The following is a 21,873-nucleotide window of genomic DNA, read 5'->3' as shown; positions in this document are numbered from 1 at the left end:
CCTCACATTTCAAGATGACTGCTGATTGTTTCCCTGTCTTTGCAAAGGATGATACCAAGGTCAGTATGCAGAGGGCATAAGGACCGTGAAACTCATAAAGCTTCAAGGGCCCCTCATTGATGAGGCCCATTCCAAAGGCATAGGAGGGTCTCCAGCTTTGTGTTCACATGAGTATAAGTTTTTGTAAGATTTGAAAATAGTATTTTAACCACAATCTGTTAAGGCACTGTCTTTTTCCTCTCCCCTTGGGTCAGGTGACTTTAACATGGCTGTGAACTGTTTGGGATCCTGCAAAGGGGATCTCCTTTGCAGTTATCTCCTGTAAACTTGGAGATAACTGAGTTTGGCTTAGTGGGATATATTTATGTGGTTTTCAGGCGCCTGCACGTGGAGTCAAGTTAGCTCTCCTGCTGTAGAAGGCTTTCCAAAATTCTCCTCCCACTCACTGCGGCGACTCAGTAAAGTGACACTGGGTGCAGGGCCAGAGGCTGTGCCCCATTATGCATGTGCCCCTCAGCACCCACTCTGGAACTAGGGGGAAGTGAAAAGACACAAGGTTCCAAGTGCATCCAGATGCAAATCTGTGAAACATTCTTTGAACCCCCAGATGTGTCAAACCGTAATTGGAGAATTTTGTGCTCATCAACTCTGTCAGAATGGAAGCTCCCTTCTGTCAGAAATATATTTTAGTAATGTAGCATGTACACTGATAAACACTCCTTACATTCTCTTATATCATGAGGGGAAGTCTCATAAAATAGAATTTCATCTGAATCCTTGTGTTTATAGGGCACACACCTGTAATAGTAGTACAAACACTAAGCTCATTCTGAATTCAAAGCTGTATGTTTTCTGCATGCATAACAGATCACGTTTTTGTGAATCTGATATACCTTGTTCCGATGAAGGCTGGTGGATGCAGACAAAGCAGCGTGCAAGCGACAGCCTGATGAAACAAGTGTTTCCCTGAACAAAAGTCCTATATGTATTCATCTTGGAATCATTGTGTAGCGTAAGAGTAATTTATTGTATTATGGGACTCAATGCAATAGAATAACTTATGAAGCTGAAAGTAACTTTCCTAACCATTAATGAATAATGCAAAACAATTTTTTTTATAAAAGAAAGACTGAATTTTGTTTTCTCTTTAGAAAAATTATACAATTGTTATTGCATGAAGAGTTAATCAGAGCATATGGAGCCAAAAACTCTGTGGGAAGAATGTATTATAGAGATGTGTCAGGCAATTATTTAATAAGAATGTGATATTTATGAGTTCTGTGATCCTGGTAGGATTAGTCAACTTTGTTATATTTGAAATTTGTTGTATGTTCTTCTCAGTCTAAAGAAATATTCACTTTTGTATCAAATTTTATATTCCTCCTTTTGTATTTTTTTTCTTAAAGAAGACCCTCCTCCCCTCCCCCCAGATTATATGTGTTAAGCCCTATATAATCAGAAACTGGCCGTGTTAACACATAATGATGATCGACATGACTTGTTCATTGTTTTTTTGAAAGCCAACTGCAGGCAGGGCAACGTGGTAGGGACTATAATTATGGTATAAAGTGGGAAGAGCCCTTGGTTGGAGTTAAGGGTCCAGAAAGAGAAAGAGAGAGGGAGAGAGAGAGAGAGAGAGAGAGAGGAAGAGAGAGACAGCCATATGAGATTAGGCAAAAACCTTCCCCTCTTTAAAACTTGATTTCATCTTTAGTGAAATAAGGAATTTGGATTAAATAAGTCCTAAAGTTCACCTTCACTTGATAATTTTATGAACGTGCATTTCAGAGTCAGCCCAAGCCTTGATATTATTTATAAATAATATTATCACTACCTAGTTGTTTCTGCTCTCCAGGAGTTTATGATCCAGTGAGCCAAGACTGGCCTTTGGTTTGCTGTGACAGGCAATGTTTTCTGGGAGTTCTTTTCCTTTGTGTCACAGGTTGATTTACATCTTGGGCCAAATGAACTCCAATTCTGATTGCTGAAGTTTTGAAGCTGTGCCTGGGCATGTTCTCATGAGGATGCTGTTCCTATTTCGGCAGGAGTTACCATATCTAATAGCTGAGTTACTCTCTTGGTCTCATTGATCCTCTGACAAGACCTGTGAGGGCATGTACTCCTGCCTGGCAGTTTGGGGCATGATTCCATGACTTTGTTTTCTTGGACCCTAACATCTAATAGAACATTCTGTTTGATGTTTTGACTGTTCTGAGGGCATCCTCTAGGTTGTTGGGAATGATTTCTGCTACAGGGATAATGCTTATTGTCACATGGGATACTGACATGACATTGCTCTGTAGTTCTTTTTGCTAAGGAACCACTGTCCATATAAATGTCAAAAACGAAATTTCCATCAACCAGCTACTGTTCATTCTGTATTAGAAAATGAGCAGTGTGTGCTTCAGGTGACACTTCTGTTTTTATTCCCATGCCTAAGTTAACCATGGCTGTTTTTATTCATTATTCATCTATGGATTTGATTTATATCCCTTCTTTTTCCAACATAAGGATTTGAATTAGATTTCTGAATTCAATAGGGAATTCTGGCCATATCAAGATGCCATTTTTGAACATGGCAAGCTCATAATTGTATTTGGGTTTGAGTCTGATTTCCAAAGATAGCTTTAAAAGGTGTCAACAGCTCTTAATAAGGTCACTTACATAAGCAGGTAATTAGTTTAAGAACAGAATGTCAACATTGATAAAAGCTGCTAATTTGGTTATTTTTAAAGATGTTTCTGCTGTGGAAGAATACCTTTTAAGTAAGAACTCTTGTTTGCTATGACTGTTTTTGAAGATTACATGCAAGTCAGTTAAATGATTCATTCACTAATTCCCTCAATAAATATTTGCTAAGGCACTGGATGAGAAGCTGCTGACCACTCGCAGAGATGATGCAGCTCCACAGACTGAGAGTTAGTATGAAGAAGATGGAAGTTACAGGTCAACTTGACCCAGAAAAGGAAATCCTGCCTTTGAAGTTCCACCCAAAGATGGGACATTGATAGATGGTGTTGATCTATGCTGGCTTGGCAGACAGAGGGGGGAAAAAAAAGGCTCAACACCAGCATGGTCCTTTGGGGGAACCAGAGACATTGGCTCTATTTAATAAAGAAAGTGGTCATTTGGTTGCTGCTAGAGACAAAAAGCCAACCATAGGATAAGTCACAAAAGCAATAAAAACAGAAGTTGCATGGAGCAAATAGCACAAACAATGTGGTCATATATCAGTCTCTTTAGATGGGTAATAATCACTATATAGATGGGTCAAATAATTAGCATTAATGCAACCACAGTTCTAGACTGTGGAAAGTGTCTTGAACATTTCACTAATTAATTCAATCAGTCATTCAAACAATGAATTTTTATTGAGGCTATGCACTAGGCCTCTGCTAGTAGGTGATGGAGAATCAGAGATGAATAAACTGTATGGAGTGCAGTGTAAGGAGACAGATAAGTAAACCAACACTACGATATAGTTTGAAAAGTGCAATGACAGAGTACTTGAAAAGCACCCAATTCACTTGTGAAGGAGTGGTGAGCGAGGGACGCTAGGAGAGAAAGCATGGCCAAAACCATTGGTAGGTTATGCAACTACCATTTCCCCCATTCATCCTTGCCAATAGAACCTTTTGCTCTATATAAGGCAGAATGCATTCAAAGAAGAGGGCTTTCCGCCTGGTCACGGGGAAACCACAGCAACCCTTTTCCCTTTGCCAGTGATTGCTCTAGGGTAAGTTGGTAACCTAGACCTACTGGTCCCAATGGTAATGGGACCAGTAGGAAGTCTGCTGGGAAATATTTTCTTCTCTGATAAAAAAGATGTCCCAGGGGAAGCCTTCATTTCTTTCTGCCTTTAGATGTGGTTTTGTGTGGATCTGATGTTTGGAGTCAAGGCATGCATTTTGAGACCATCTGGGGAAAGCCAAGACAAAGAGAAGGCAGCCTGCAGCTCAGATATCATCAGTCTGCTCAATTAGCTAGCTCTGGAATTGCCTGCTGTGCACTTCTTTCTAGGGAGGTAATAAACCTCTATATAATGCTGTATTACATTTCCAGTTTGATGTTTTGTTAGTTGAAGCTGGAAACATCTCAATTGATACAAGAGTCTTCCGGAAGGAAGTTCTGAGCTGAGTCTTGAAGAATGTGTAAGACTTAATCAGACAAAGAACCGAGTGAGGCAGGTACAAAAGGCACTGAGCCAGACAGACACATCTGGGGAACCACAGTACTTCAGTACGGCTATGGCAAAAGGTGGGGCTGGAGAGAAATGTGTGTGTGCCATGAGAAGAACCTTAAATGTATCCTGAAATAACCCCAGAGGCACTGCACTGAAGATGTCTCTTAGATTTGCATTTCATAGAGATGATTCTGGTGGCCATAAAGGGGACGGAATAGGGGGCTTGGGATAAGACAGACAGCAGGTAGGCTAATCCTGATGAGAAACGAAAAGGGTGGTGAAGTGGGGAGATGTTAGGAAGGCAGGCTCCACAGGACTTGAAGCCTGACTGAATGTGGGGGAAGACACAGTGAGGTGGGAAGGCCAATTCCTGAGTTTCCGGTGGGTGTCTAGGCAGGTAGAAGTTTTTGCAACTGAGCTAGGAAATGAATAAGGTGGTTCTGAGGCTGGGGGAAACAGTTGGTATGTGTGTGATGGGTTGAATGGGCATGGGGATAATAAGTTCAACTTGAACACATCCATTTGAGAATTCTGAAGGACAAGCAGGTGGGGATTTCTAGTGGGCAGCTTTATATGTAGGACTAAAGCCAAGGGCTCTGAGAAGAGGTCTTGCCTGGAGAGATCGGAGGATCCTCTGCACAAAGATGCTGTTGAAACCTTGTGAGTGGGTGTACAACACGTAGACTGAGATGAGAAGTTTCTCTGGAAATGCCCACACTTGAGAAGCAAGAAAGAGGAAAAAGGTAAGAAAAAGTGGGACAAAGGAGGCAAAGAAGCATCAACCAGAGAAACAGGAGAAAATGGTACAATGGAAGCAAAGGAAAGGTTATTTCCAGAAAAGAGAAGGGGCAATATTGTCAGATTCCAGAGAAATGTCAAGTCAGATGGACTCTGAGAATCCAGGTGTTTTACAGAAGGGAACTCGTAACCAGAGGAATGGTGGGGATAGGAATGGGTTTGTGCTATGGTAGGAGAAGCAAAGGAAGGTAAGGAAATGGAGACAGATGTATACATCATGGGTTCTTAAACTTCACAGCACATTGGAATTTGCTGGAACTCAGCCCCAGGGAGCATAATTTAATTGGTTTGGGGGAGTCCCCTAGCCATGAGGGGCACCAAAATTCCCCCAGGTAATTCTACTACGCGTCAAATTAGAGAAGTCCTGCCCCCAACTACACTGTGGGAAACTCAGCTGAGTGGGAGGAGGGCTCACGGCCCAGAGAGGCAGGCTAGAGGATGGTAACTCCTCAGAGAGACAGAAGAGGCTGAGATGGAGACACAAAGCACTGAACTTTTGCTGGGGGAACGCAGCAGGTCTTCCATGAGGAAGAAGATGCTATAAAGATGTGAAGGGGGTGTGTACCGTCCGGGAGAAGAAGTCGAGGGAGACACCTGTATGCTGGTTTCTCTTGTTGGAGTTCCTCATGGGCCACGGAGTTCATTTGTATGACGGATTTACCGTTGGTTGTTTTCTTGTGTATGCCTATCCTTCCTGCTATACTGCAAGCTCATCTGTTTGGCTCACCATTGGATCTCCAGCAGCAGATCTATTGCCTGGACTCTAGTAGGTGCTCATTAGATATTTGTTGAATGAATGAGTGGCTTATTTATCTCCCTTGGTGTGCTCAGCAGTGATGACTAGGATGCTCAGAAATATGTCAAAAGAAGTGAGAAGCCAGAGGCCTGCCACGGACATCACATGACACCCAACTTCTAATTTGATTCATCAACACCACAGAGCCTAGAAACTGAAAATTAAGACCAGTGACCAATGTGCGGCCCAAACCCCATTACTGCCTGTGGACTGACCTTGGGCAGGATGGTCACCTGGGCAACCTTACTGGAGAAACAAAGGAGAGGTGGAGTGGGAAGGAGTTGTTTGGGAATGTGAAAGAAGCAAGGAGAATTTCAAATGTATGCCTCACAGAGGCATTTACAAACAGGTCTTCCTTTTTTTTCTTTTTGTTTGCTGAACTGACCGGCTGGCTCATATTATCCTACAAGAAGCAGAAAGAAGTGAATTAACAAAATTCAGTGTCTCTGTTCCCTTTATGGGGCTAGCATATGCCTTTTAGTGGGTTGTTTGAAGTTGCTGATCTGTCTCTTACCAATAGGTTTCATGAGGGCAAATAATTTTGTCTGGTTTATTCTCTGATGTATCCACAGCCTTTAAATCAGCATCAGCCCACAGTAACTATTTACTGAGTGAATGAATGGACATTCACATTGTGCCCTGGCTTTTATTTCAGGCCTGCGGGTTCGCTGCTTTGAAATCGTGCACTGCTCCACCTCCCAGTCTAGAACTTAACCATCACCCACTCCATCATGAAACTAACTAGGACTCCATAAGGAAGGGATTTTGTTTAATCATCCTTGGTACCTATCACTGTCCTGAGCCCGTAAGAGAATTCGTTCATTCAAAAAATATTGGCTACTTGTCTTGCTAATTCCAGGTACTGAGGTAGGCCCCATTGATACCATGTTAAACAAGATCCAGTTTCTCACCTCAAGGGTTTACCATCCTGGGAGGAGGAAAACCTACAGGCAAATAAACCAGTGAGCAGTGCTACAGTGGGGTCTGTACAAAGAGCAAGAGGAGGGCACACAATGGAGAACTTCCATCTTCCTGGGGCTAGGGTACGAATGGTTTGCAAGGTTGGTCAGGGAAGGCTCCTCAGAGTGGCTTCTGGCTGAGTAGGGACATGGGAGGGTATGTAGGTTGGTAGGCACGGATATAGAGTGAAAGAGGGAAGGTGGTGGTCATGGGAGAAGTGTGTTAGGCTGAGAGAAGAGTGTGACCATGAAAACAAGGAGAGAGGGGCACCAGGTGGCTTTGTTGGTTAAACGTCCGACTCTTGATTTCAGCTCAGATCATGATCTCATGGTTTGTGAGATCGAGCCCCACATTGGGCTCCGTGTTAATGGCTTGGAGCCTGCTTGGGATTCTCTCTCTCCCTTTCTCTTTGCCTCTCCCCTGCTTGTTCTCTTTCCCTCTCTCAATAAATAAATAAACATTTACAAGAAAAAGAAAACAAGGAGACATGAGAAAGTGGAGAGGGGTGTGGCTCAGGGCTAGGGTTGTCTATCAAGACATGGAAAATAAATCAACGATTTATTATAATCAGAACCTGGGTCTCAGACTTAGCTAGAACGGCTGAAGGCAGACAAAGTAGTCTTTTCTGTTTGTGGATGGAGGGACCCCAGTCCCAGTGCCCAGATCCCAATGAGTAAGATCTCTGCTGAAGCCTGGGCTTTGCTTTCTTTGTTTGCAATTGATTACTGTGGTTGTGAAGATCTCATTTTTCTCCACTCCAAATCCTGCATCTCTTGTCTGAGACTGATCTATGTGATTACACCCTTCTTTTCATATTGATCTGGTTTTATGGCACGAGATACTTTCAAATGATAAAACTTGTTTTCTTCGAGATAAAAAGGGTAGGAAAAGAAATTGACTATAGTGTTTGTAGAAGGATAAAGGAAATAAACATTTTTGGATAAACATGGACATTTTAAGCCCCAAACTGTGATCTATTATGGACATTTATATCCAAAAGGCAACCCTGTACACAGCAGTGAACAGAAAATGTTCAGGCTGCAAATAGGAAATGCTTCAAGGAAAACATTCTTCTTTTAAAATAAATCCAAAACAAAGATAATTGAAACTAAACCCCATCCCTAATTTGTACTAAAAACCATGTGGCCAAAGTGTACAATTTATAAATGAAATTATCCTTGGCTTCTTGAACTGTCATGATTGGCTTCATCAATGAAAGGAGGAAATAGAAGGAAGGACCTTTATCTTAGGATGTATTTCCTCTCTGAATGGGGCTCCTGTTTAATTGGTTTTTCTCTGTTTTTTTTTTTTTTTCCCCCCCTGTGGGCAGAAATAGAGAAGAGGTTGAAGGATGGACCAGTCAAGGCAGATACCCCAGACTCCTCTCTTTAAACCAAAGAAAAAAAGTAGAAGGTATATTGACATTTTGTTTTAAATTTTCTAACTTGGCTCAAGTCATTTAACTTTCTTCACAATGATATCTATACCAGAGAAACGTATATCCTGTATTTCTTGTCGGGAAAGAGAAAACAATTCTTCAAATGCTTGATAATGTGGCGGGCAAGAAGTACATGGACATAATGTGGTATGAACTGAAAGGCTCCATGAAACTTCCTCTATGACCATAATACAAACAGTTTCCATTATTCTGCCATTGTACCTAGAGTTCCTATTTGATTCATTCCTTTAGGGAAAGATATGGCAACAATTCAGATTATTCTGATCAGATGGTGATACCCAGCTAGATTGTCCACTGCTGGATGGCAGACCTATCTTCTGATTCCAAGTATGTCCACTTGGCCTAAATATGTCTATATTCATGGTAGGTGTTTAGTAAGTGTATGTGGAGAGCCAAAACTGAGCATTTTCAACCATTAGCACCATACTAGGATGGTTCACTTATAAAATAATTGTCCAACTAAGAACACTGAAATTTATACTTATTCAGAAGAAGGAAACTTAGGTTGATTTGGGTGTTTTAGCAGACCAGGAGCAGGAGAAGGTGCAGTGAGATGCCTGGGACCCAGGGCACTAGACCTGTATTAGAAACATAATGTGACCACATATGTAATTAAGAAATTTCTAGTAGCTGCATTGAAAAAGGTAAAAGAAACAGGTAAAATTAATTTAATATATTAAAAATTATCATTTAAACATGTAACCAAAATAAAAATTATTAGTGAGGTATTTTACATTTTAGTTTCATACTAAGTCTTCAAAATCCAGTGCGTATTTTAATCTTACAGCAAATCTCAATTCAGAGAAGCCACGTTTCAAGTGTCCAAGAGCCACATGTGGCTACCATGTTGGACAGCCCAGAACTGGAAGGCCAGTTGGCACACAGGGAGGGAAACAGAGAGGGAAAGAACAAGGGGGGAGCCTTAGGGAGTCTTAGGGAGGAGGCTTAGGGAGCCAGGTGCCAGAAGAAAGTGGCTGGGAACAGGGAGGGGAGTTGGAAAGCAGGAAGGCATTGAGACAGAATATGTTTTGTAAGTCTGATGGGGCCTTTTAGTACAATGGCTGGAGCTGCACTGCTCAGGTACATTTGCTCAGGCTGGGTTGGAAGGATTTTTCAGGGCTGCTATAGGTGCGGTTCCTTCAAGTGCTGTTCCTTTGGTGTCCTTGATTAACTCATCTAACTCAAAGTCTCTGAATTTAATAAATTCAAGGAATTATTAGAACACCAAAATTATCACCTAATTTCTTCTAGAGAAAATGACCATCTTCTAGAAGAACATATTCAAATTACCATCTTGAAGCACAGGTATCCCTGGCCAGATGATATCTCCATGACTCTATATTTAATGTCACAGAGATTGTAGTAGAGACTGTGAGAAACAGGGTAGACAGAGAAACTTTCAGTCACTTTTACCAGCATGCCATCCAGTCTATCCAGGGCACTTTTCCATGATCTACAACCCATGAACTTAAACTCAGTTTGGAGGCATCTTCCATGAAGACATTATGGATGTATGGCACTACTTTACCATAATTGGGATGGGTGGGTGGGAGGGAAACCCACACCTAAATGCCATTTGCTTCATTAGAGACTGGATGTTGAAATGTTCTTTCTTGTTAAATTTAGAAATTTACAACAGTGGCAGCCCCAGTCACCCCACTTAATTCAAGCTGTATTTCTCTCCTAGGAAACAAATTAAAACTTAAAATTTTTAGGATTCTTTTTCTATTATACCCCATTAGATTTTGTCTCAGAAATTCCACATGCTGAGAGCTGAGAAATAAAAGATTTCAGGATCTTTCCAGCACACACTATTCAGAAAGAAAATTTCCATCTTCACTCCCATGAGTGGAATAATCCAACCTAGGAGGTGTAGTTCCATTAAGACCAATAACCTGAGGCCTGCACCTGATCTTTTTTTTTTTGTCCTGCTTTCCTTATTTTTTTAAAAATTTTTAAAAATTTATTATTATTATTTTGAGAGAGAGAGAGAGAGAACACAAACAGGGGAGGGACAGAGAGAGAGAGGGAGACACAGAATCGCAAGCAGGTTCCAGGCTCTGAGCTGTCAGCACAGAGCCCTATGTGGGGCTCAAACTCATGAACTGTGAGATCATGACCCAATCCAAAGTCGATGCTTAACCGACTGAGCCACCCAGGCACCCCCTGCTTTCCTTATTTTTAAAAGGCCTTCTCTTGATTGTGCCTTTCCATGGATTTCTTGGGCATGTTCTTTTCCAATCACAGGTATTATCTGTATCTTTGCTTACAATAATGGTTCCACCCAGAAACTTACCTAGTAATTGAGTATTTTGGATGGGTCTTCCCCTCTCAAATCTGTCCAAAATTTCTGTAACTACCTGGCAGATTGGCCAGTCTCCTGCTTGTGGTTTCTTCAGTTACTCTTATCAGGGACTCTTCCTAGAGCTGTAAAAGGATGGCTGTCAATGCTTTCAAACTTGACATTCCTTAACCAGTGTGGGGAGAGGAGGGGTCATTATAGCTGGATCTTCCTCCTAATCTTTTCTTTGGGATCAGCTAGATCTGGGTGTGTCTTTTCATTCCCTTTATATCCATCTACCTTGTCTCTAAAACCCCAATTGTTTTCCTAAGGAAAGCTTTCTTTTCCTCCTACTTAAGCAGCCCATCTGCTTTCATTTGTCTTTCATTCTCTCTCTGCTCCTATTTAGATAGTAGGACAGAAGCATATTTTGACAACCAACCCATTTCCTCCTCGAATTTCTGAGCAAACCTGCTTTTAGATATACTGTTTCAAGTTTAGGCCTCCTAACTTGCCTTCTTAACTTTTCGGGCGATAATAATTTCACTGAGCATTTTTTTGAGGGGGTATGTTTTATTTGTTTTCTTTATCTAAACTCAGGAAGATGGATTATTCTTATAAAACAATGGCTTCTATTCCTTTCAATACATCCATTAGTGAAATCTACCACCCTTTGGGAGTGTCTCCAATCTTAGCAACCCTGAAATGTAAAGCGAGGCCCAGAATTTATGCAATCAACAAACTAAGGGCAAATTTGAGGCTGAGAGTTTTACTTCCATTATTTCATTCAATTTCCACAATAGCCATTGAGGTGTGTATTCATAACATTCAATTTATAGGGAAGCAAAGTAAAAATTGGAAAGATTAAGCAACTAATCCATGTTATAACAAGTAATAGGAGATAGAACTAGGATTAAAATCCAGATCTGATTCTAAAGGCAGCACTCTCAGCCTGGGTACTGTATCATTTGCCTGTTAAAAGGTGGGTCACTGTCCATCCCTGCCCTTTCATTTAAATCCATATTCCTTGGACGTGAATCTCGGGAAATTGTTGGCTTCCCTCTCTCGTTATGCTTCCAGAATGCGTTTCCTTGCAGATGATGAAGTGGAGATGGGTAAGAATGAAAGGATGAACAGGAAGCTCCAGATGCAGGTGGGGCATGCTGAAATGATAGGTTGTGTACATAAATCAGTGGATGTGCATGGCTCTTGGTGACAGACACCCATTTGCCCTACAGCCAAACTGTCTGCTTTGGCTTTGCCGAGCTGTAGTGGGAGCCAAACTGTCTACTACTGAATCAGTGACCCAACAAGAGGGGCTGAAATTATTAAATCAAGCCAAATAAAAATCAAACCCTGTGCATTGCTGCAGTGGAAGAAGAAGAGATGTCACATGCCGTTTCTGAGTATTTCAGAGATTTTTGTTGCCTGGGAATGGAATTCCAATGACTGGAAAGGCAGAGGGATGATTGCCTTAATGCATTGCCCGTTAATCCTGTTCATCCTTTTGCCAAGGAGGTAATGAAGCTGAGGCGGAAGGAATTGTTATTAAACAACCCAACTTAAATCTACTATTTAAGCTAAAAGTAAAGCAGAACAGGAAGGTCCCCAAAGTCATAAAGGATAATAGTTTAAGCTAGAGAGGGAAATCTAAGGCAGGTTGCTGTAAACCTTGATTTTCAACCCTGTTACTGATGCAGATGGGCCTGTGGATCTTTTGGAATTTATTACTTTTTCATGCAAATTTGAGCCAAGCAAATTTGAAATTGTGTAATATGAAAATAGTAATAAAGCCTCCCTTTAGGTATGACATTTAGGATAATATAAATTCCCCTTATTTGTCATGTTCCCAGCAGGAAATAGATGGCACACTTAAATTGGATGAAAGGACTATTTACAAAGGTGTGGGCAGGGTGCAGGGAAACTGCCAGAAGTAGTACAAACACTGGCTCCAGACCCACAGGGACCAGGGGAGGGAGCAGTTATTGAACCCTCAGCAGGCCAGCTGTATGGGGAGGGCCACCTGATGGGAACCTGGGTCTTTAGTAGAGGGACACAGCTGGTCTGTGGTGGCCCAGCAGAGTAGGACTCCTAGAAATTGATACCCTAACCTCTGTCCTCCGTCTCCCTGATTTCTTGCAGGTGCTGTGCATTGGCAGAATCTGGCTGGAAGCCAGAGGGCAAGGAGACTTGTTGATGTTGCATATATAGATCAAGTTCCTATGGCGAGCAGGATGAAGGATCCGGAGGATCCCCAAGCTAAACCAAAAACCGAGCCAAGAATCATATAATTTCAAACTAACAGTAGGGCAAATTGTAAGCGATGCTATTGTTCCATGGCAATGCCCTTTCAGCTGGTAAACAGCACTCACACCCCGACTTCCCCCAAACTATCTATCCATGGTCAGGATTGCACTTGAATTGTATCGATTTTGAATTACGAGCAGCTTTGAGGAAACATGCGTTCCATTGAATTCAACCTCCCCAATTCACCTTCTCCCAAATATCATGTCGGTTTGGGGTCTTCCTATAGGAGATTTTAAGCTGCAAATTAATTACCAGGCTACAGAAAGAATTCTGGCTCACCTTTACGCAGCTTCTGTGTTCTTGAAATGCCAGAAAATTAAGATTTTTCTAAATACAATTCTATTTTTATTTTGAGGCATGGGATGTTTTAGGTGCAGTGCAGCCCTTCTTTCCTCTTACCCTAGAACTGATTGGTACTCCAAGAAATTAATTTTAAATGGAATTAACAGTGATGTTTTCCTTGTCACAATGGATTGCAGAAGTCCTGGCTGCTAGACTGTAAGTTCCCTGAGGGCAGGGGTTTTGTCTCATTCAACAACGGATCCTCAGCTTCTGGCATAATGCATGGTTCTTAGAAAGTACTCAATAAATACTTTTTGAATAAATGGACAAAGCTTTTAAAATTATGCATAGATCTACGCTGAATCATACCTATTTTTAACCATATTCCCTAAGTATGTATTAAAGATTTCAGAATCACTATAAATTGTGAAGGTTGAATGGCTCCCACCTCCACTGGAATGCTGGGAACACACAAACTAAGAATTAATATCCAAGATTATTAATCCTTGTGTATGATTCAATCTTTTTAAGGATTCTATGAACTGCAATTACTGCCAATTAAATTTTTTCCCTAAGACTCAGAGAAAGTCATTTATCCTTTCAGATCCCTGTGGATGCGGAAAACTTGGAATCTCGACCAAACCAAGTGTAAGAGTTGCCATGGGGCCCATTTTGTTCAGTCATCTGCTTTACTTTAAAAATAACAAGGCTGTATATTAAAGCCATCAAGGTTCAGTTCCAAGTGGGTTGAAAGGAGCTTTGATTCTCTCTAGGTAGCAGGATTCACCTCTATCACCTGCCACAAGGCAAGGACCAGCTGGGAGGGGCGAGAAGGATTGAGAAAAGCTTTGCCCTGTGATACTGTTCTTTGCTTAGAAAGCCTGCATTCTGGCATCTCTTAATGATGGCTTAATTTGGGGTATTTTTAATCCAGGAGATTAAACCAAGCCATCCATTAAGAAGTTAATCCATGCATTTGATTTCCATTAAGAGGGAGAAGAACAGATTTTTTTCCTCTCTCTTTTGTCCTAATTTCCCCTTTACTTAAACTTCTTCTCTGCTCAGTGATGTCATTGTAGCTTTTAGTCTCTGGCCTGAGGGTGTGGGTGTTAGCAGGTCTCTCTGTAGCCACTGCTGATTCATCTTGGTGAATCATCTGCCTGGGCTTCTGGGCTAGGAAAGAGTGATGTCACTGTATGTCCTCTTCCTCCTCCTCCACCCCGGCCTCTCCTTTAATACTCTGCATGTTCGCAACAGGCGTGTTCAGCTGAGACTTCCCAGGAGCCTGGGAACTCACTAAGCTTCCCAAATGCCGGGTGATCCCAAGCAGGGAGCCTGGAGTTCTCACCAGTGCAGGGCTGAACTTCTTCACCTTGCTCACCACGAGGACATTCATGACTCAAACAGCGAGGAGGTGACCAAACTGACACATCAGAGGCAGCCCAGCAGTCAAGCTTCCCAGCCCTGCTCAGCCTCTCTGCTTTGAGGTCAATTATTATAAACTATCATTTTTGTAGGAGGCTCTTAGTTAAATGGTTGTATAAACCATGGCTCTGTTTCTCAGCAGTTATAATTCAGAGCCTCTGGTACAACAGTAATCCCTGGTTTAATCTTTTCTCTCTCTCTCTTTCCATTTCTTTTTTTCTCTCTTCTTCAACTGCTTCTCCACCTCACTCCTAACTCAACAGTTTCCAGCTGTGTATCGCTTGGCTCTGCTTCCACCCCAGATTTTTCTATAACATTCAGTTGAACTCCTTCCAGCTCCCAGATGTGCTATTTATTTATGCTGAAGCATCTGGGCCTCAACACAGCCCTGTCACTGCAACATGGAAAACTGCAAAAAATTCAACTGGCAGCTAGCTGGCAGGCTGCACCATCCTGACAAACCAGGGAGGCATTTCAAAGGCGTATGGGTGAGGTCAAAGTGAGGGGCGTGAGGGGTGATGGCAACCCAGGTGAAGCCAGAAGCTCACACTCTCCCATGCTGTGGCTTTTAGATGAGTCTAGTAACACTGGAAGATGAGGGTCTGATTTATTTCAAAGCAGGATAGTGCCCAAATAACTCATTCTCCTCTGTAACTGACCTGGAAGCAAGGTTACCCAATGGGGTTGTCATCCCAAAGTGATGGGGCTCTGAGCACCAAGGAAGACAGTCCAGAACTTGGGATTGTGGGGTCCACTGGGGAGGGATGCTGGACTGGGAGCCAGAGTCCTGGTTCTGGTTCAAATTTTCTCCTGCCCCACCTCCCTTTTTTTAAAAAAATATTTATTTATTTATGGGAGAGCGCAAGTGGGGGAGGAGCAGAAAAAGGGGAACAGAGGATCTGAAGTGGGCTCTGAGCTGACAGGCTGACAGCAGCGAGCCCAATGTGGGGCTCAAACTCACAAATTGCGAGATCATGACCTGAGCTGAAGCCGGATGCCCCGACTGAGCCACCCGGGTGCTCCTCTCCTGCTTCTTTTCATGACCCTAAGAAAGCCTCTTCATCTGGGATTCTATACCCTTTCCCACAAAATTAGAAGATTGGGTTAAATGGTGAGATTTCAACCTTTTTCTTAAAAAAAAATTCAACCTAAATCTTAAGTGGAAGTCTTTTATGTGAGTTTAATACTATGGTGCAAGGAAGTGGTAATGACAATGTTTTGTTAAACAGCATTGCTGGCAGCCATTCCAGGGCACACTGGATCCCACAGAATTCAAAGGCAGGTGGGGTGTCAGAAGTGTGCCTTCCCAACATTCAAGCATCCTCACCTTGAGAGTCATGGGGCTTGGCCACATGGCTACCCTTCTTGATGGCAGAGAGAACAAGCCCCTCAATTGGCACTCTCTCTTCCTTTTTCCTTCCCTGGGCCAGTCTAACTTCCTCCACCCCCTCCTCCTTTCTATTACCCCCTTATCCTTAGTTTCCTGCTGATATGGCTAGTCATTCAGTTCCATCCTCTCTGAATAGGCCAGGTAGAGCAGGCATGGGACAGAACCATTTATGACGTCAGGTGAAACAAATGCTTGGCACACGGATCTTCTGGACTACTAAATGGAGCCTCTCTTGGCAGAGTTTCTGTGTATTGTATCAAAAGAAACTATTCACTCTCTTTTTCCACCTTGAGTCTTGTTACTGAAAGCCCCGCTTATCCTAGCCCTAGCTTGTGTAGCAAGCCCCAGGAATAAGGGTAGGGGCGAGGATGGGTCTGTGCCCCTCTGTCTAGCCATTTCTGAGATAACTTTATTGAAACTTGAGGGTTCCTTAAAGCATACTTTGAGGACCACTGCACAAAATATAATCATCACTCCCAACCCTTGGGTCCTAAAAATTCAGAGAAGAGTAGTCTTCACTTAGATTAGAATCCTAGGAAGTTTTTGGACTAGAGGACTTTTGGAAATTCCCCCATCCTTTCTTAGCTGCTGTTTTGAGGGAAGTCTACACCAATCCAGAGTCTTACCAGTTGAGGGAAATTCCCCTTGAGGAACAATTCATAACTCCTAGCACAATATAGCTATCCTCAGGTGACACAACTTTCTCTCCAATGGTGGAGTGTGAGATACTCTAAGCACATTTCAGTTTTGGAGAATATCACTCCATACAGGTGACTTCTTATTCACAGACCCAGGAGTCCAGGTGGCCTAGAGGTGAGGGCTGTGCCACCGAAGGAGATCCCAAATCATCTCGGCTCTGTGGACAAATGATTACTTTCCCTCTGATCCTCAGTGAATGGTATAGCACCATACTTAAAGCTGTTATACATTGTATTATGTTCTCCAAATATTTGCTGCCGTACTTAGTGATGGATTAAGATCTCCTGGCTACATGAATGTTGAGCGTAGTCACTGATTTGCTTTGGCCAATGAAATGTGAGAAGTGATGCATATCACTTCCAAGATAACACTCTCAAAGCTCATGTGAAATTATACCATCTTTCTTTTCTCTCTTTTAACAAAGGGCAATATATGAAAAGGGCAATATCCCAAATAGTGGTTGCATCATCAGCCTGGGTCTCAGAATGATGAGGATGTGAAGAGGCAGCAGACCCAAGACAGACATGTGATAAATATGGAGCATGAACAAGAAATACACCTTTGCTTTTGTAAGCCTCATTCTAGCTCAACTGTTTCTCATGGATTAGGGGCCAGACACACCTAGCTCGGAATTTCAGCTGTAGAACCTCAGACAAATCACTTAACCTCTTGAAGCTTCCATTTTCTCATCCATGAAATGGGGACGATAATGGCACTCATCTCACTGGGTTGTTGAGAGACTTAAATACAAAAATGCAAGTAAACTGCTCAGCACAGTGCCCGATACTTAGAAAACACTTGATACATGTTACCTACTATTATTGTAAAACATATTTAGGGCACAGGAATAAAAACATGGGCGTATATGAAAGAGATGAACAATTATGAAGCAGAATAATTGGTCATAAATCTTCTTTTAACACTTAATTTTTTAAAATAATACTCAGTGGGGCACTTGGGTGGCTTAGCCAGTTGAACGTCTGACTCTCAATACTGGCTCAGGTTGTGATCTCACGGTTTGTGAGACTGAGCCCTGTGTCAGGCTCTGTGCTGGCAGCATGGAGCCTGCTTAGGATTCTCTCTCTCTCCTTCCCTCTCTCAAAATAAATAAATAAATAAATATTTAAAAAATATAAGTCAGTATTTATGACTCTATGCAGTAAGAATAATGGCTCCCAAAGATATCCGAATCTCAATCCCCAGAACCTGTCAGTATGTCACCTTATATAGCAAAAGGGACTTTGCAAATGTGATTAAGTGAAGGATTTTAGAGATGGCAGTTTATCCTGGATAATCCAGGTAGGACTGATGCAATACAAAGGGTTTTATAAGCGAAAGAGGGAGGCTGGAGAGTCAGCAAGAGAAGGAAATGTGAGGATGGCAGCAGAGTTAGGGGCGATCCAGTTGCTGGCTGGAAGAGTCAAGGAATGCAGGAAGCCTCCAGAAGATGGAGAGCCATTAGCATGGATGCTCTGCTATGGCCTCCATTAGGACACAGACCTGCCACCACCTGGATTTTAGTCCAGTGTGACCATTTGGACTTTTGACCTCCAGAACCATAAAATAATGTAATATAATATGCCACTAAATGTGTGGTAATTTGTTACAGCATCAGTAAGAAACTAATTCAGGCCCAATCCTTTTTCTGTCATTTCAGCTTTGCTTCTTGTCAACAGGTAGTCTCATTTTCCTCAGTCCAAAATCAGAAAGGTTTGGGTAGGCCTTTTTTAGATCCCAAAGCATGCTGACTCATCAATTGGGACCCTGCCTGTGGCCACCCTTTCCTGCCAACTCCCTCCTCCATCCCACATGATCCCACCCTATCAATCTCACATACATAGTTTCAAATCATAAAAGGAATTTTCTATTTTAATTTTAAAATGACATGTTATACTTTGCTCACTGTATGTATTTTCCAGTCACTATTGAATGATAAAATTAAGGCCAGAAGGCCAAGCTCTTAGATAAACCTGAATTATGCCAGCATGTTTCTTATCATGACTTTTTCCAGAATTCTCTTCTAGCAAATGAATTCTTCCATCATCAAGAGAATGTCACATAAATTCTCTTGATGATAAATGAATTCATTTACTAGAGTAATATAGGAGGCATATGGTAGCAATTTAAAAAAAATATCATTGGTTGCTGAAATTTTGTTTGATTATAAACAGGGAGAAGTGATTGTTGTTGTTTGCTTCTTTTAGGGACTTTTATTTTACTTCATAAATTTTTTTTTTATTCCAGGATAGTTAACATACAGCATTATATTAGTTTCAGGTATACAATTTAGTAATTCAACAATTCTATACATTACTCTGTGCTCATCATGATAAGTGTATTCTTCAATCCCCATCACCTATTCCACCCATCCCCCCACTCACCCTCCCTCTGTAACTACCAGTTTGTTCTCTACAGTTGAGAGTCTGTTTCTTGGTTTCTGTTTTTTTCCGTTTGTTCATTTGTTTCTTAAATTCCACATATGAGTGAAATCATATCGTATTTGTCTTTCTCTACTTGACTTATTTTGCTTAGCATAATATTCTATAGCTCCATCCATGTTGTTGCAAATGGCAAGATTTCATTCTTTTTTATGGCTGAATAACATTCCAGTGTGTGTGTGTGTGTGTATATATATATATATATATATATATATATATATATCACATCTTTTTTATCCATTCATCTATCAATGGACACTTGGGCTTCTTCCATATCTTGGCTATTGTAAATAATGCTGTAATAAACATAGGGGTGCATATATACTTTTGAACTGGTGTTTTTGTATTACTTGAGTAAATACCCAATAGTGCGATTACTCGATCATAGGGTGGTTCTATTATTAATTTCTTGAGGGATCTCCATCCTGTGTTCCTTTTTATTGGTTTTGGTGATGGCAGACAAGAGACAAGAGGAGTATTTGTCATCTCTTTCGCACAGGCACTTTTCAAACTTTTCAGCTCACCTGTCTGTAGTATGTAGGCTGTGCAGGTGCTTCAGGGGTCTCCCTTATGCTGGCAAACCTGGAAAGAAGCCTGCTCAATGTACTACCATTTCCAGGACTATCTCTGCCTCAGGGGTTCTTGGTTCCTTCACTGCTCATGCTTGGAGTTAAGAGAATGAGTCACATGGGGAGGTGTAAATTTCCTGACCCTTCCAACTATAGTTCATAGAGTTAGCCACAAAACTTGTAAATATTCTCTTTGCGTTCTAAATTAAGATAGTAATTTTGTGCTCAGACGGCTACTTTTTTTTTTTTTTTTTTGCTTCCCATTGACTCCCAACTCACAGAGCCCAGGCTGAGAGTAAACAACTTTCCAGAATCTCCTCAACCATAAAATGCTGGTTAGTTTTTGTTATTTTCCCTATTAAAATAGGGTTGCAGTATGGGAGGGGTACCCTCTACCAGTCCTGGTGCCAGAAAATAAACCTTTTATCTGTCTTTATACCTGGCCTTTTCTTTCTTTTTTTAAAAAGTTTAATTTTGAGAGAGAGAGAGAGAGAGAGAGAGAGGGAGGGAGAGAGAGAGAATGAGGAGGGGAGGGGCAGAGAGAGAGGGAGAGAACGAATCCCAAGCAGGCTCTGTACTGCCAGTGCAGAGCCCAATTTGGGCTTGATCTCACAAACCGTGAGATCATGATCTGAGCCGAAATCAAGAGTCGGATGCTTAACTGATTGAGCTGCCCAGGCACCTGGTTGACCTTTTATTTCTAAGTGTCCCCCCATTACTTTAGAGGTCAGGGCTGTGAGCAACACCCACCCCCCCCCAACTCGAAACTCCTCTTCTTTCTGATATCCAGTCCTAGGGAAGGGTGGTCTGGCTACTCTCCAGTGACCAGCATCTCCCTCTCGGAGTGTAGTGTAAAATCTTAATAAGTACAGTATACTCACTATCCTCATGCTAGATTTTTACTATTACATTTCAGCCTGGATTCTGCAGTGGAAAACTTAGTGCAACATAACTTACTTTCATTCAATATTTTTATCTAAATATGGTTACACCCATTTTTAGCTAGATATTGTAGGAATTGGTATCTGAACCACACCAAAGAGCAGATGGAGTTGGCTTTTTCTGAGGGAGACAAAGCATTAGGTTTTCTTGTCTTAGTTATGAAAATGCCAGCTTGAGCAATTAACTGGCTGGTGTCCTAATTGTCTTAATGTGTGAATCACAGGGGCCATATGGCCCACCTGATCAATTGTGTGGGTATGAAGAAGGGGAGGGAAAAAAGGAATCCAAAGGGGCATAGTTAGTCACTCAAGTCTACCATTTATGTCAGAAGTGTGTTGGTTGCCAGTAAAGATTTGTAGACGTAGCTGCTGGGAGAAGTGAGCAGCATGGCGTGTCTCTGAGCTGGTCTTGCCTTCATATTATAGGGAGATGAAAATATTTTTTGGAGTCTAAATTACATGTGTGAAGAAACAGGAGGTAGCAATGGGATTCTATGTATGAAGAAATAAAGCCAATTAAAAATAATTATCATCATCTTTGAAGTTCTAAAAAAAAAAATCTTGTCAAGAATATAACCCCTCACTTGTGCCCATCTTGAGTAACAGCTGTCTCCCAGTTGCCATCAATTCCTCACTTGCCTTAATGGCAAAGGGTAGAGTCCTACCTTGGATCATATTACTGCTCTTTATTTTCAAAGGCTTCTCTTGAGTGGCAGCCACAAAAATCTCTCTTCTTTGGAAGAATTCAAATAATTTCCAGACATTCATTCATGATTTCACTTATAAACTTAGTTTTAAAAAAATAAGGGTGTAGAACAGGGATTTAAAAGTGGAGTGTACAAGCAGAATTGTTCTGTTTGGTTCTCACAGGATTTTTAAGAAATTTCACATTAAAAAAATGCAGATTTCTCCACGGCTGTAATTAGCTGGAGTTAAGTGGCAATCGCTAGCCTGAGAAAGGGCATAACCCAATCTTCAATTCCCTACAGACGTGCACTGGGCTGGCTTCATTCACTTATACCACCTGCCCGGTCCTATAACTGAACCCTGGCCTGAATAACCACCTCTGACACTATTGGGAAACTGAGGTACAGAGTTACTCTGTGAGGCAAACACAGCGTAAGTCCGCAAGGACTCAGCTTTGTGTGTGAATGGAAGAGGACCTGAAGTGGGGAAAAGTTTTTAAAACCAACCGGAATGGTTTCTCTATAAACACACAGTGTGGGGGAAGCAAAGAAAGGAAAGTGATGGAGACAGAGAAATCGATGAGGAAATGGGGGAGGAGGGCATGGTTCTCAGGAGAGCTTTGTGCCCATTTGGTAGCAGGGGACAGAATGAAATCCAC

At 41.8% G+C, this 21,873-nt stretch overlaps 1 long non-coding RNA gene across 4 annotated transcripts in view; it reads right to left on the bottom strand.

The window, feature by feature from the left end:
• LOC122210926 overlaps positions 1-21,873 on the bottom strand; it is a 36,272-nt gene that overhangs the window by 5,913 nt on the left and 8,486 nt on the right. For 2 of the 4 annotated variants that reach the window (XR_006198391.1, XR_006198390.1), the window contains exon 2: positions 10,493-10,623. This is a non-coding gene — a long non-coding RNA (uncharacterized LOC122210926). Of the gene's footprint in view, positions 1-2,918; positions 6,181-7,861; positions 8,775-10,492; positions 10,624-21,873 lie in introns of those variants that run through there. The other 2 variants (XR_006198392.1, XR_006198393.1) reach the window with 2 other exon arrangements.

This window comes from Panthera leo, chromosome F2 (genome assembly GCF_018350215.1).
Source record: "Panthera leo isolate Ple1 chromosome F2, P.leo_Ple1_pat1.1, whole genome shotgun sequence".
NCBI lineage: Eukaryota > Metazoa > Chordata > Mammalia > Carnivora > Felidae > Panthera > Panthera leo.
The sequence above is the reverse complement of the archived record's forward strand: the minus strand, read 5'-3'. Positions and strand labels throughout refer to the sequence as shown.